Source organism: Ambystoma mexicanum, chromosome 4q (genome assembly GCF_040938575.1).
Source record: "Ambystoma mexicanum isolate Mex_15411 chromosome 4q, UKY_AmexF1_1, whole genome shotgun sequence".
NCBI lineage: Eukaryota > Metazoa > Chordata > Amphibia > Caudata > Ambystomatidae > Ambystoma > Ambystoma mexicanum.
In genome coordinates this window covers 1,266,468,754-1,266,481,924 of record NC_090928.1, presented here as the reverse complement: position 1 = coordinate 1,266,481,924, position 13,171 = coordinate 1,266,468,754, and the positions used below count along the sequence as shown (strand labels likewise).

The 13,171-nt window shown below is 47.9% G+C and overlaps 1 protein-coding gene across 3 annotated transcripts in view; it reads left to right on the top strand.

Annotated features, from left to right (window-relative positions):
* The window catches only part of CUL9 (cullin 9), a 1,917,728-nt gene that overhangs the window by 1,229,179 nt on the left and 675,378 nt on the right, over positions 1-13,171 (top strand). The gene's annotated exons all lie outside the window — the stretch shown is intronic.

The window sequence follows — 13,171 nt, the reverse complement described above, 5'->3', positions numbered from 1 at the left end:
TGTGTGTTCCATGGTGTGCCTAGAAGTGATTGAGTGTGTTAGATTAATAATGCATTGAAGTTACTTGCTCTTATGAATGATTTTCTTTTTGCACCTTCCCCTCCATATATTTCTATGGAACCCAATTATTTGTGCTTGCCGTTGAACCCTGTCCTGACTTTTGTAGGTCAGTAAAACTTACCTTGCTTTTTTTGCTCATTCTTAGGGCGAAACAGACTAGTCCCTAAGACTGTCTGTACTGAGAGAATTAATGAATTCTTGTATTTTTACAATTGCACACATAACCTTACAGTGAAATTGTAATAATGGTACATCTGTACTCTCTTGTAACTTATTAACCTACGCTTTATTGTAAGTTACATCAGGCTAACAAGTAAGGGAACCACTGGGTCCCATCACCCAGGCATAACTGACATAAGGTAGAACACTCACGCAGCATTCACACATCAACATTCCACATGACATCACTGGGTCTCTCGTTCACAGGCATGACACACAACTACACAACATTCACCAACAAGCACTTCACAACACACCTCCTTCCTTTCCCACACCACACCAGCAAACGCATAACATCACATCCCTTTCCTTTTTACTGGGAAACACAACAATACAGGGCACTCTTACAGGACATCTACAACATGCATCTTTTTATAGAGAGAGGCAACTCTAAAGAAAATATCTCAGGGACGCTATCCCCATGTTGCTGCGGGACGCTATCCCTACTCTGCTCAGGGACGCTATCCCTATACTGGTGCGGGACGCTATCCCTACTCTGATCAGGGATACTATCCCCACTCTTCTCAGGAACGCTATCCCTATATCGGTCCGGGTCGCTACCCCTTTTTCACACAGGACGCTACCCCTTTTTCACACAGGACGCTATCCCTTTTTCACGCGGGACTCTATCCCTACTTCCAATGCGGGACGCTATCCCTACTTCCAATGCAGGAGGCTATCCCTACTTCCAATGCGGGACGCTATCCCTACTTCCAATGCGGGACGCTATCCCTACTTCCAATGCGGGACGCTATCCCTACTTCCAATGCGGGACGCTATCCCTATTTTACTACAGGACGCTATCCCCCTTTACTTTACTGCGGGACGCTATCCCTTTATCTCAGTTGGGACAATATCCCTACACCTACATACATACTTCCCATTGAATGGGACACTATCCCACATTTCCATCATTGGCCACGCTTTTCAACATTGGCGACTCACTTCACACATATAATACTTTACATAGTTACACATCCATGTTACAATATTCTGCCCAAATATATACATATATATGCTGTGCATAGGCCGACATCTAGTGGAAGCTGCGGAGTATTACAGTTTGTTTTTCGAAAGTCGAAAAGGGCGTCGACACAGGGCGTGCCAGTAATACTATCCCTAGTGTGACGTCCACTGTACCCATGATCCCTCACGCGTCTAGGATCCCCAGATTGTTTTTTTCCGCCATTCTGGTCGGAAGCACTTCATCGGAGTTCCCTGGCTTTGCCATATTTACACTAAAACTAATTCTAATTTGCCCCATTTTCTCACCCCTACGTCGACCAGCATCTCGACGCCGAACCGGGGAGGAGATCAACGTCGAAACCCGACGGATTGGGCCTTGAGGCTTCCGCCTCGGCTCGGGCCTGGGCCGCTGGCCTCGGCCCTACAGTAGGGAGAGTGGGGGGTGGTACACTTCCACACTCGGTTAGAAACACCTTCTTACCTACACACACTTGCCCGCTGCCCACAGGCGCGTATGGAGGGTACGCCCTTTCAGTTTTGCCCCAAGTGTAATAAAAAATACCCTTGGGTAGATAAGCACGCTACGTGCAACCTTTGCCTGCCCAGAGACCACCCCGAGGCGGGTTGCAGGGCCTGTAGCAGGTTTAAGACAAAAACTCTTAAGGACCGCTCCACCAAGCGTTGGGCCCACCACGCCAAGCTAGCAGCTATGGAGGCGGAGGGTACCTTCAGCGACGGCAGCGACGCCGGACTTTCGGACGGCGAGGGCACCAAGGCGTCGAAAGACAGCCTAACGCACGTCCCCGGCCTCGGAAGGTCGTCCGTCCCGGCGACTATGGGGAAGTCCCCCGGCGACAAGAGCGTTACACATACACACACTAAACACAAAAAACCCACCCGAGATTCGATGTCGTCGAAACCTCGGAAAGAGGCACAAAAGGAGCGTTCCGAAAGGACGTCCTCTGGGCGGTCCCGGTCGAGGTCGCCGCACGACGTCAGGCAAGCCTCCACACTTGCACAGAGTGCCTCGCCCATTAACATCACGGAAGATCACTCGTCCGGAGACGAACACGGCTTCCATCCCCAGCCCACACCCCAGGGAAAGGATACATCTCTTGGGAGTGAGGAGGGCCCAGTTTCGAAGCCTAGTTCGAAACACAGGGATTCCACATCCGATCCTCGACGCCAGGCGTCGAAAGATAGGGGAAAGGGTAAACACACTTCCACCCACGGGGAAGGGGGTAAGCAACAAAGGAAACAACCCTTGCAATCCCCCACAACAATAGAACTGACTTCCCCGTCCAAGTCTTCTCAGGGACAGTCCTTAGAGAGTTCCAGCAGGGTCACCCCAAGCTCTAAACTCTGGTCATGCGAGGACATTGACAGAGTAATGTCAAGGATGTCCTCCTTAGCAAATTTCTTCGAAAGACACCCTGACCAACTAATAGCTTTAAACCCTCAGGAATCTTCTCCCTCAGGTTCAAGGGACCCTATCCCTTCAAATAAAAGGCCCCGGGTCGAGACACCAGTAAAGGCTTCAGAACCCTTCGAGGTCCAACCCTATTCTTGCCTTTTCCCTACAGGCCAAGGAGACTCTTCCCTTATAGAGGTCCAGGATTTTGAGACACCAGAAGATCTCGCAGTGTCAGACTATTACGGGGAGGACGAAGACGAGGATGAGCCAGAAAATAGCCCAGATATTTTCAGAATGGACTCACCAGTCGAAAGGGAAGCCCCAGTGTCTGATTCCCCAATAGATAATCAGCCCCTCCTAAATGAACTGCTCTCTCGGGCAGCTAACCACTTCCACATAGACACACAAGGTGTCCAAGAAGAGAGGGACTTCGCGGAGGAACTAATAGGGGAAAGGAAGACAGTAGCCCAGACCATTCCCATCCTAAAATCTATTCAACGCAGAATAGCACCATCCCTTGTCAACCCAAACTTGACAAGACCTGTAAACCCGAGAGTAGAGAAGCTGTTTAAAGCAGCCCAGTCGGACCCTCTATATATTAGAGGCCAACTTAAGCCAGACTCTCTAGTCGTAACTAACACTCGCAAGAGAGCTGGAACCCCATTATCTTCCTCGGAGGCTCCCCCCGACAAGGAAAGTAAGAAACTCTATGGTTTTGGTAGAAAAGTAGCTTCCACGGCAGCCTACCAAACCAGAATCGCGAATTCCACCACACTGTTGGCCAGCTACAACTGCCATCAGTGGGAAGAAGTGGCAGCACTAATAGATTCCGCTCCCGAACCCCTTAAAGGCCAGCTAGCTCGCATTTGTGCAGAGGGAAGAAACGTCTCAGGCTGCATTTTAAAAGCAACTTTAGACGCCGCAGACAATGCGGGTAGAATTATAGCAGAGGGGACTGTCATCAAAAGACATGCTTGGTTGAGGCAGTCGGGATTCAGAGCAGAAATACAAGCTGCACTCTTAGACAAACCAGTGGAAAGTGATCTCCTGTTTGGAAAGGCAGTCGAGGACGCACTAAAAAACGCTAAGGAGGAATTCGACACCCTCAAATCCCTTGGCCAGTTAACTACTAAACCACCTAACCAAAGAGGGAACGGCAATTTTCGTCGCCCCCGCGGCCAAAATTCCAATAGAGGTAATAGCTATTCCCACACCCAGGGTACACAGTGGAACACCAACTCACAACAGTCTACCCAGGGGTATGGTAGGGCTAGTAGAAGAGGACGTGGTAGAGGCAGAGGCAGCCCCAGTAAAGGAGGCGGCACGCCTCCACCGAAGCAGTGACGCTCATTTCAGGGTCCCTTCCTATGCAACCCCAGTAGGGGGACGAATATCCAGCCTCACCCAGGCATGGGAAGGGATAACATCCGACAGATGGGTGCTGTCGACAGTATCCAAGGGGTACTGTATAGAATTACTGCAACGTCCCCGAAACCACCCTCCAAGACAAAAGGTCCACTCTTTGGAACATCAAAAGATCCTCCTCGAGGAAGTCTACAATCTGCTCCTAAAGGACGCGATAGAACTCGTCCCAGGACACCAGGTAAACAAGGGTATCTATTCAACTTACTTCCTTGTGCCAAAGAAAGATTTAAAAATGCGCCCAGTATTGGACTTACGGCCTGCCAACAAGTATGTCAAGCCCCAAAAATTCCGTATGACCACGCTACAAGAGGTAATCCCACTCCTAAAAAAGGGGGATTACATGGCAACCTTGGATATGAAAGATGCCTATTTTCATATTTCCATGCTCCCGGCGCACAGAAAATACTTGCGCTTCAAGGTGGACAGTCGCCACTACCAATTCAAGGTACTGCCCTTCGGGATAGCTTCAGCACCAAGGGTATTCACCAAGGTACTGGCGGTGGCAGCTGCACACCTACGCAGGGAGGCAATCCCAGTGTACCCTTATCTAGACGACTGGCTCATAACGGGGGAAACCCCAGGAATCTGCAGATCAAACATTCAGAGGACTATCGACCTCCTCCACGAATTAGGCTTCTCTATCAACGAGAAGAAGTCAAGTCTGGTGCCAAGCACCTCAAAACAGTTTCTAGGAGCGATCCTAGATACTCAGAGAGAATTGACCTTCCCTTCGGAAGAAAGAATTCGGAATATACTTCTGCAAATTCCGCATTATCAGTCAGGTCAACAGATAACAGTACGCAAAGCTATGCGGTTACTGGGCATGATGGCGTCATGCATTTACCTGGTTCCCCACGCGCGTCTGCGCATGCGTCCCATGCAGGAATGGTTGGCGAAACAGTGGTCTCAGGCAAGTGGTCAGTGGGACGATCTAGTGGTCGTTTCGCCAACACTCGTACAGAGCCTACACTGGTGGACAAGAGAGAATATCGCAAAGGGGAAACCCTTTTACGATCCCGAAGTACAGGCAGTGGTTACTACAGACGCATGCCTGACTGGTTGGGGAGCTCACCATCTCCACCACACAGCGCAGGGTCTCTGGTCTCACTCAGTAGCCAAGAACCACATCAATCTGCTAGAGCTTCTGGCAGTATTCCGAGCGCTGCAGGCGTTCGAGCCCCATCTACTGAACTTGTCGGTGCAAATCAGGACGGACAGCACGACAGCCATGTTCTATCTGAACAAGCAAGGAGGGACTCGTTCGCCAAATCTGTCCAAGCTTGCCCAGAAAATATGGATATGGGCACTCAGACGGAACATCTTCCTGTCATCGCAACATGTTCCAGGGGAGCTCAATTCCCTAGCGGATGCTCTAAGCAGAGACCCCCTCCCAGAAGAACACGAATGGGTCCTTCACAGAGACGTAGTAGAACATCTCTTCTCTCAGTGGGGTTTCCCCACTATAGACCTATTCGCCACAAGCGAAAACAAACAATGCCCAGGATTTGCATCCAGGTTCCCCCAAACGGACTCCCAGGGGAATGCCCTGTGGATGAACTGGTCAGGGAGGTTTGCGTACGCTTTTCCACCAACTCCTCTCATCAGGAAGGCGGTGTGCAAGATGAACAAGGAATCAATGACGCTCATCCTAGTTGCTCCCATGTGGGCGAGACAACCATGGTTTCCACACCTACGCAGGATGGCGGTGTGCAACCCCATCAGACTCCCAGCCTGGTACAACCTTCTGTCCCAGCAACAAGGTCAAACACTGCATCAGAAACCCAACTCTATGAACCTAGCAGCATGGCTCCTGAAGTCATAGAGTTTGGACATCTCAAATTACCACAGAGGTGTATGGACATTCTAAAAGAGTCCAGGAAACCAAATACAAGACACTGTTACTTTGACAAGTGGAAAAGATTCGTTCTCTGGTGCCAGAATAAACAAATCAACCCGGTTGATTGCACTCCTTCCAACGTTGTAACATACATGCTCCACCTGCTGGATGCAGGGTTGGTTTTTAACTCTCTGAAAGTACACCTGGCAGCCCTCTCGGCTTACACCACATCCCATAACAGGGTCTCGTGGTGGAAAGTACCAGTGGTTAAAGCCTTCATGGAAGGAGTAAAGAGACTTCACCCTCCTATTTCGAACCCACCGCCAGGATGGGACCTCAACGTGGTGCTAGCTAAGCTCATGGGGCCCCCCTTCGAACCCATGCATAAAAGTAGTCTCAAACACCGGACTTATAAAACGGCCTTCTTAGTAGCCATTACCTCCATAAGAAGGGTCAGTGAAATTCAGGCTCTGTCAGTGCAAGATCCTTTCTTTACTATCCACAAGGACAAACTGGTTTTACGCACACACCCTAGGTTCTCACCTAAATTCATATCCAAGTTCCATGTAAACCAGTCCATCGAGCTTCCGGCTTTCTTCCAAAACCCACAAAGCTCGGCTGAGGTGAAACTACACACCCTAGATGTGCGTAGGGCGGTCTTATACTATGTAAATAAAACCAGACCGCTAAGGAAAACAGATCAACTGTTTGTCTCCGTAGCTACAGGCAGAGAGGGGGATCGCGTCTCTAAGGGCGCTATCTCTAAGTGGATTATCAACTGTATACAGCTGTGTTACTCTCTTTCTGAAAAGACTCTGCCGTTTACACCAAGGGCCCACTCTACTAGAGGCATTGGGGCCACTCTGGCTTTCATTGCAAATGTTCCCCTCGACACCATTTGCAAAGCAGCTACTTGGAGCTCTATTCACACTTTTACTCAGCATTACTGCATTGACACTCATTCCAAGACAGATACACAAGTGGGACAAGCGGTTCTAAGACACCTGTTTGCTCATGACCCTTCTCACATCCCACCTCCTTCTTCTGGTACTGCTCGCTAATCTATGCACAGCATGTGATCTAAGCAGATTCCACAAGCCTCAGAAGGGATACATTACTCACCGTAATCCTATTTCTGATGCTTGTATCTGCTTAGATTCACATGCGACCCACCCTTCCTCCCCTCCGAGAGAAGGCGCATGGTTGCTTGTAGTCTTACCTTTCTGTCTATCTGCTTGGACTATCTGTACTCACGCTACTCCTCATGCTACCTCATGTCAGGAAAAACACAATCTGGGGATCCTAGATGCGTGAGGGATCATGGGTACAGTGGACGTCACACTAGGGATAGTATTACTGGCACGCCCTGTGTCGACGCCCTTTTCGACTTTCGAAAAACAAACTGTAATACTCCGCAGCTTCCACTAGATGTCGGCCTATGCACAGCATGTGAATCTAAGCAGATACAATCATCAGAAATACGATTACGGTGAGTAATGTATCCCATATATATATATATGTGTGTCTAAAAGTCCATGCCACGTTAATGCAGCCTACTTTGTCTCTATGTGCATACTTTCAAAATTCTAAAAGTCCATGTTGCCTCAGACAACGTTATCCTGCAATTCCTCAAGAGGTTAATTCTATCACACTCAAAACCTCTTTGTTGCACACCCAGGCATACCTAACCATACGGTCGTCATGCTTAAGTCACATTAAATATTTAATGAAGTCCATTTGTGACTGCAAATCCTCAAAAGGTTACTCTTCATCCAGTGACCTTTAAACTTCAATACCAGTATATTATGTGCGCATGATCTCACTACCATTTGCATTGCACTCAGATTCGTACTTATCATGTCCAAAAAGTCTGTGCCTGCAATACCTAAAAGGGGTTACCCTTAACTTCCTTAAAGCACTTAAAATTCAAAAGAAAATGTGCTGCCCTCTCATGCTCAATCAATGCACGCACCTCTCATGCTCAAACACCTGCATTTTGACACTTCATTGCCATTTTCCTGCATACATATACATAAAACCAATATAGCTTCCCTTCTTTCAAATGTGTGAGACCTGTAAAGGATACATTTCCCGTGCCTCTGGCATCAATACATTTCACACGCCGCCGTCGGGCACCTCCAGGTCTAGTTACCAGCATACTGCATTGCAGTCTCAGCAGCTGGACCTTTACACTTCTCCCATCCCCACCGGGATGATACGTCTTCTTCGCTTCTTCTATCCTTTCACAAAGACATGTTTCACTATTTACGGCGGCTCCTTCATTCACAGACGACATCTCTTGCTGTTAATCACTTCTTGCTCTTGCTGTTCCTCCATCACCTTCCTGCTTACGTTATGCCACATCGCAGAGTCCTTTACTTGTGCACTTCCCTACATGCTGTCAATACGAAACCTTCCTGCTGATTTCTCGCTACAGCACTGCGTAACTTTCACAGTTTCTAAAGAGAACGTTGGCACCCCGCATTCTTTCATGTCGCCAACTCTCCACTATCCACGTATGACTTCATCATTTGCTGTGGGGCTCTGGAGCTGTGCTGAGCTCCTTCTTTACTAAGCTGCCAACGGCCATCCACACCAACGCCCACACTAGCTTTCAGTACGGATGACGACGCTGTTGGCCAAAACAGGCACATACATGTCAGGTTTTCCTGGGAGTTGTTCCTGGGACTTATTCTCAGCCATCCTCTCCCATGATAAAACCATTGTTGCTAACTATGCTTAACAACCATCAGCATCTTCAATTTACTTCCCCCTTCGCTTTGCACCCATGGGTGGTGCTGGTACTCTTTCTTCTTCTCTCCATTTGGGGCTGTACTTCACATTTTGGGGCTCCGCTTTTCCTTAAAATCTTCCACCTCTTTCTTTACTTGTGCCCCAAGCCAGCGCTGAGGCTTTCTTTCACAGCATTTCCACCTGTGCCTTGGCTCTGCTCCAAACTTCTCCTTTCTGGGGACCTGCTTCACATTTGGGGCTTTTCTTCACTTCCCCCTGGTTTAAACCTCTGCCTTTGGGGCTGCCTCTACTTCAAACTTCTGATCTCAGGGCATGCTTCACTTTTGGGGCTTTTCTGCGCCCAGCCCCTGATTCAAATTTCACTTTTGGGGCTTACACTTCCCCATTCGGCTTCTGCTTATAATTAAAACCCCATGCCCCTTGTCTCTGTGCAGGTGCTTCCCCCTTCCCCTTGCCCTGGGTTGAGCTTCTACCCCTGGTTGTCGCAGACACCCCTGCTATGGGCTGCCCTGGGTGATGGGACTTACTTCTCTCTCCTTGGGGGGCAGTGGTTCCTCTCCTCCTTCTGCTGCTCCCCCCTCAGCAGTCTTCTTCTTCCTCTTTATCAGCACATGTGCCTTTAGTTGACCTCGTCGCCAGTGTAATAATGGTACATCTGTACTCTCTTGTAGCTTATTAACATAGGCTTTATTGTAAGTTACATTAAGCTAACAAGTAAGGGAACCACTAGGGCCCATCACCCAGGCATAACTGACATAAGGTAGAACACTCACGGAGCATTCACACATCAACATTCCACGTGACATCAAAGGGTCTCTCTTTCACAGGCAAGCACTTCACAACAGAAATGTAGTTAGATACTTTGTATCCTTGTTTTTGTATAAAATGGATTTTTGGTTACTTTGACAATGTGCTTAAGACAAGCTTGTGGCAGCTGTGCAATTTTCACAATGTTTGTGATTTTTCTCATGCACTTTTGCATTTACCACACATTTAAGGTGGCTTGCACCATAAGATGGCCATGCCATGCGATCCCCTGCTTATTCTTTGGCCTTTTTGTTCTTTGGCCTTCTTCCTGCTTTCTCAAGTCAGGAAATGCTTTGTATGGAAATCCCTTTCCCGGGGAAAAGTGTGGCTTTCGTGGGCGAAGAGGCTTTGTGTGTGTGAGCTATAGGAGGGGGCCGAGACTGTCCAGTCCCAATTCATAAGCTCTGGATCCTGAAAGTTTGTTGTTGGGCAGATGTAGTGTCCAGGATTGGCCAACATGTGGCTGTTTGAATGGTGCAGATCCTTGCCATCGGCAGGCTTGCTCCAAACTTGAATCTTGGATAAAAGGGGGACTCCTGCAACAACTATTCATCATATCACAGTTGGAGCCAAGACTTCGAACAGGCCGCTGACGACCCGAAGATGACTAGTGCCGACTCCAGTGATTTGCCTAGTGATGACCTGCTCCTCTGCCTGAGAAAGACCCTTGTTGGTGCTTTGACCTGGACCAATGGGAACCACCAGTCTCGACCCCTGCTCGAGAATCCGTGCCTTCTGAGCCTTCGGAAGTGTCCCTGGACTAACCAGTGGACTGAAAAGTTCTCTCCTGGGCTACCTCATTGCAGCCGGCGTTCCCAGTAGATATGTAACTGTGCTGATATTCAGTTTATACTATAAGTTGCCTGCTCCTGCATTTTCAGCTGTCTAACTTAAAGGAAATCTGTGCTGTGACTGTTTGTGTGTTCACCGCTGGATGATCGCCTGTTGCCTCCTGACCGTGGTGACCTTCGTTGAAACAATTCTTCAATCCTGCAGTGTACACGGCAAGGGTCTACATCTTTCATCATTTTGGGTCTTCATCTGGATGCTGTCTGGTACCGTTTGCTGTGCACCGCGACAGTGACCTCTACAATTGCAAAGCCAGGCCCTTCCTCAACCACACCAAGGGCAGAAGATTGTGTCCCCAATGGATTCTTAAAGTCCTTCAGTGGTACCTTGAAGAATCTGTTGAGTCATGGGGGTAAGTTAACATACCTATTTCTGTCACACATCCCTCCCCTTTGATATCAATCGTGTAATATTTGGTGTAACTCACTCTAACCTTGACCTTTGGTGGTGGAACCTAGGTTAAAGATCCTCCCCTAGGCCTATCCTAGTGTGTGGGATTGAGTGGAGTACTCGCCTGAATTTTACTAAATACTTACCTAACTTTAGAAACGTTCTAAAAGCATCACCACAACCCATTGCATCCTTTCTGAATAAACTGCGTAGTGTGCAGAACGGGAGGCACATTTAGAGGCAGCATTATCCTGGTGACAGTGTTTGTGCAGACCCCAACGCATTCTCACCGTAGCTGTTCCGCGGGGTGCAGGTTCCATTGTAACACCTGCTGCTCTAAAACATCCTGCTCCCAAGCGAAAAGTGCAGAGGGGGGGGCGCAGTTAGAGGCCGTTGGAGACATTGGTGGCTACTGTACTCCTCTATAATGTATAATTGTGGTGGTAAGAGAATCTGCTTGATCTTACATCGAAAACACTGTTGTATGCGCAGAGTTTTGTCAGCACCGTTGTTTGCTCTGAGGGTGGTGATTTTTTACACGAGTTTAAGGGCGAGTTCAGAGTTTACATCTGCCGCTTATGTATGACTTGAGGAGTCTTGCCAATCCAATTAAAATGTCCTGTGGTGCAGCGGTTACCCTTGAGAGGGCTACTTGGATGCCATTTCTCCCCTCGCCAGTTGATCTAATGGAGTGGCTTACTCGATTAAAGTGGTGGATCCGGTTGAACCTCCCTCTATGGGTAAAAAAGTGGTAACGAACACCTTGCAAAAAGATAATACTTCCGACCAGGTGGCTGCTTTGGGTGCTTCGGGTGTGTCGATCAGTGAGCAAGGTCTTTTCCATCCGGTAATTGACATAGAATTGTTCACCATTCCCGACAGTCATGCGTCTTTGCAGGCCAGGAAGAATGATTCTTTTTTGGATACTGCTACTATTTGCATGAAAGCTGCTAGTCAGGACTCGGACTCGTCTGTCACTACAAATATTTCTACGTCTGGTCTGATCCAACCCAGGAGACCGTCTACTGTGTTAGGCATATGGATCATACCATTCCTGATAATCGTGAACCTGTTTTGTAAGAGATAAATCAGATTCTATGCTTGATACTTACATTACATGAGAGCATTGAAACTGAAACTCTAAATGCACTCCGGTAACTGTAGAAGCCATTTTGTCTAAATTGGACAATTTGGGGATGCATTTGAAGCTCAAGGTGTTCTTTCAATCAACTCTGAACTATGGTGCAAAGTCGGGGTTGGCTCTGAGCCTTCCCAATCACAATGCTCTTGCACACAATGGGGCGGCTTTTCTGGCCTCCACTGCATCTCCTCAATCTGTCAGTTCTCCTTTGTCTCTGCAAGAAGGCCAAATGCATCCCCCTGTTGTTTTATGTGAGTCATCGGAGTACCTGAGGTCTGTTGACATGACACATTTTCTAACGGCCCAAGTTGTGAAGGTTATTAAAACAAAGATTTGGAAAACTAAAAGGGACCCTGCGGTTGAGATTAAGAAAAATCAAAAAGCAATTCTAAAAAGATGAACTGTGTATCCTCTACGTCTTTAAATGCACAGGATTGTTTGGACCCTGACAAAAGGGTTTTTCCTGGCCCAAGTACTGATCTTAACACATCTGGCAATCGTGGAGTAGAGGTTGATAATTCTATGGAGGCAGTGGTGGTAATAGCTTCACAGTCACCAAAAGTCGTTACCCAGAGGAAAGTGTTTGCTTTCGATGTCAATCCAAACGGACCCTGAACCAATTGTATCGGAGCCTAGTCCTTTCACCGATGTGTTGTCTGCTTTAAAAAAATGTAACCCGTCAAGGGGTTATTGACAGGGGTGATTGTCACACCAAGGATTGTTTGTCTTCGGCTGAGCTGCCTGTTGGTTCTTCATCTGGCTCTCCTAAATTGGGGTTAAGTGGTGGCTCGGGAAGGGAACATGATGGGGGAAGACACTTCGAAGAATTTTGTTTATCAACTCTTGAAAGGTACTGGTGGTTTAAGTGGTCAGTCCCTGGTCCAGGAAGGGAAATTCCCCAAACGTCCCTTATCAGGGCCTGTTATTTATCCTGGTCGCAATCTGGGTATGGATAATAAGCCTCAACCGTATGTTGCGCAGAACAGGCTTTTGGCGGAGAGTCTGCTTCCTACAAACAGTCGTTTTGTGTTGAATAGGTCTTTTATCTTGGCACTTATGGCTGAAGTGCCCAACTTCAGAGCTATTTCCATGAAAGACATTGAAAAGAGTGGATTTTATTGATTACGTTAGGACTGATGCTGCTGTTTTGTATATGGGTTCAAAAATTTTCCAATACACTATTCTCAAGAGTCCTTACCCCATAGGCAATTAGGCTATGACATCTCGTCCCGCACTTTGGCTTCCAACTCCAGGGTTGCATTGAGTAAGTATTCCCTGGTAGCAAAGGACTAAAAGGACATTGTAATAT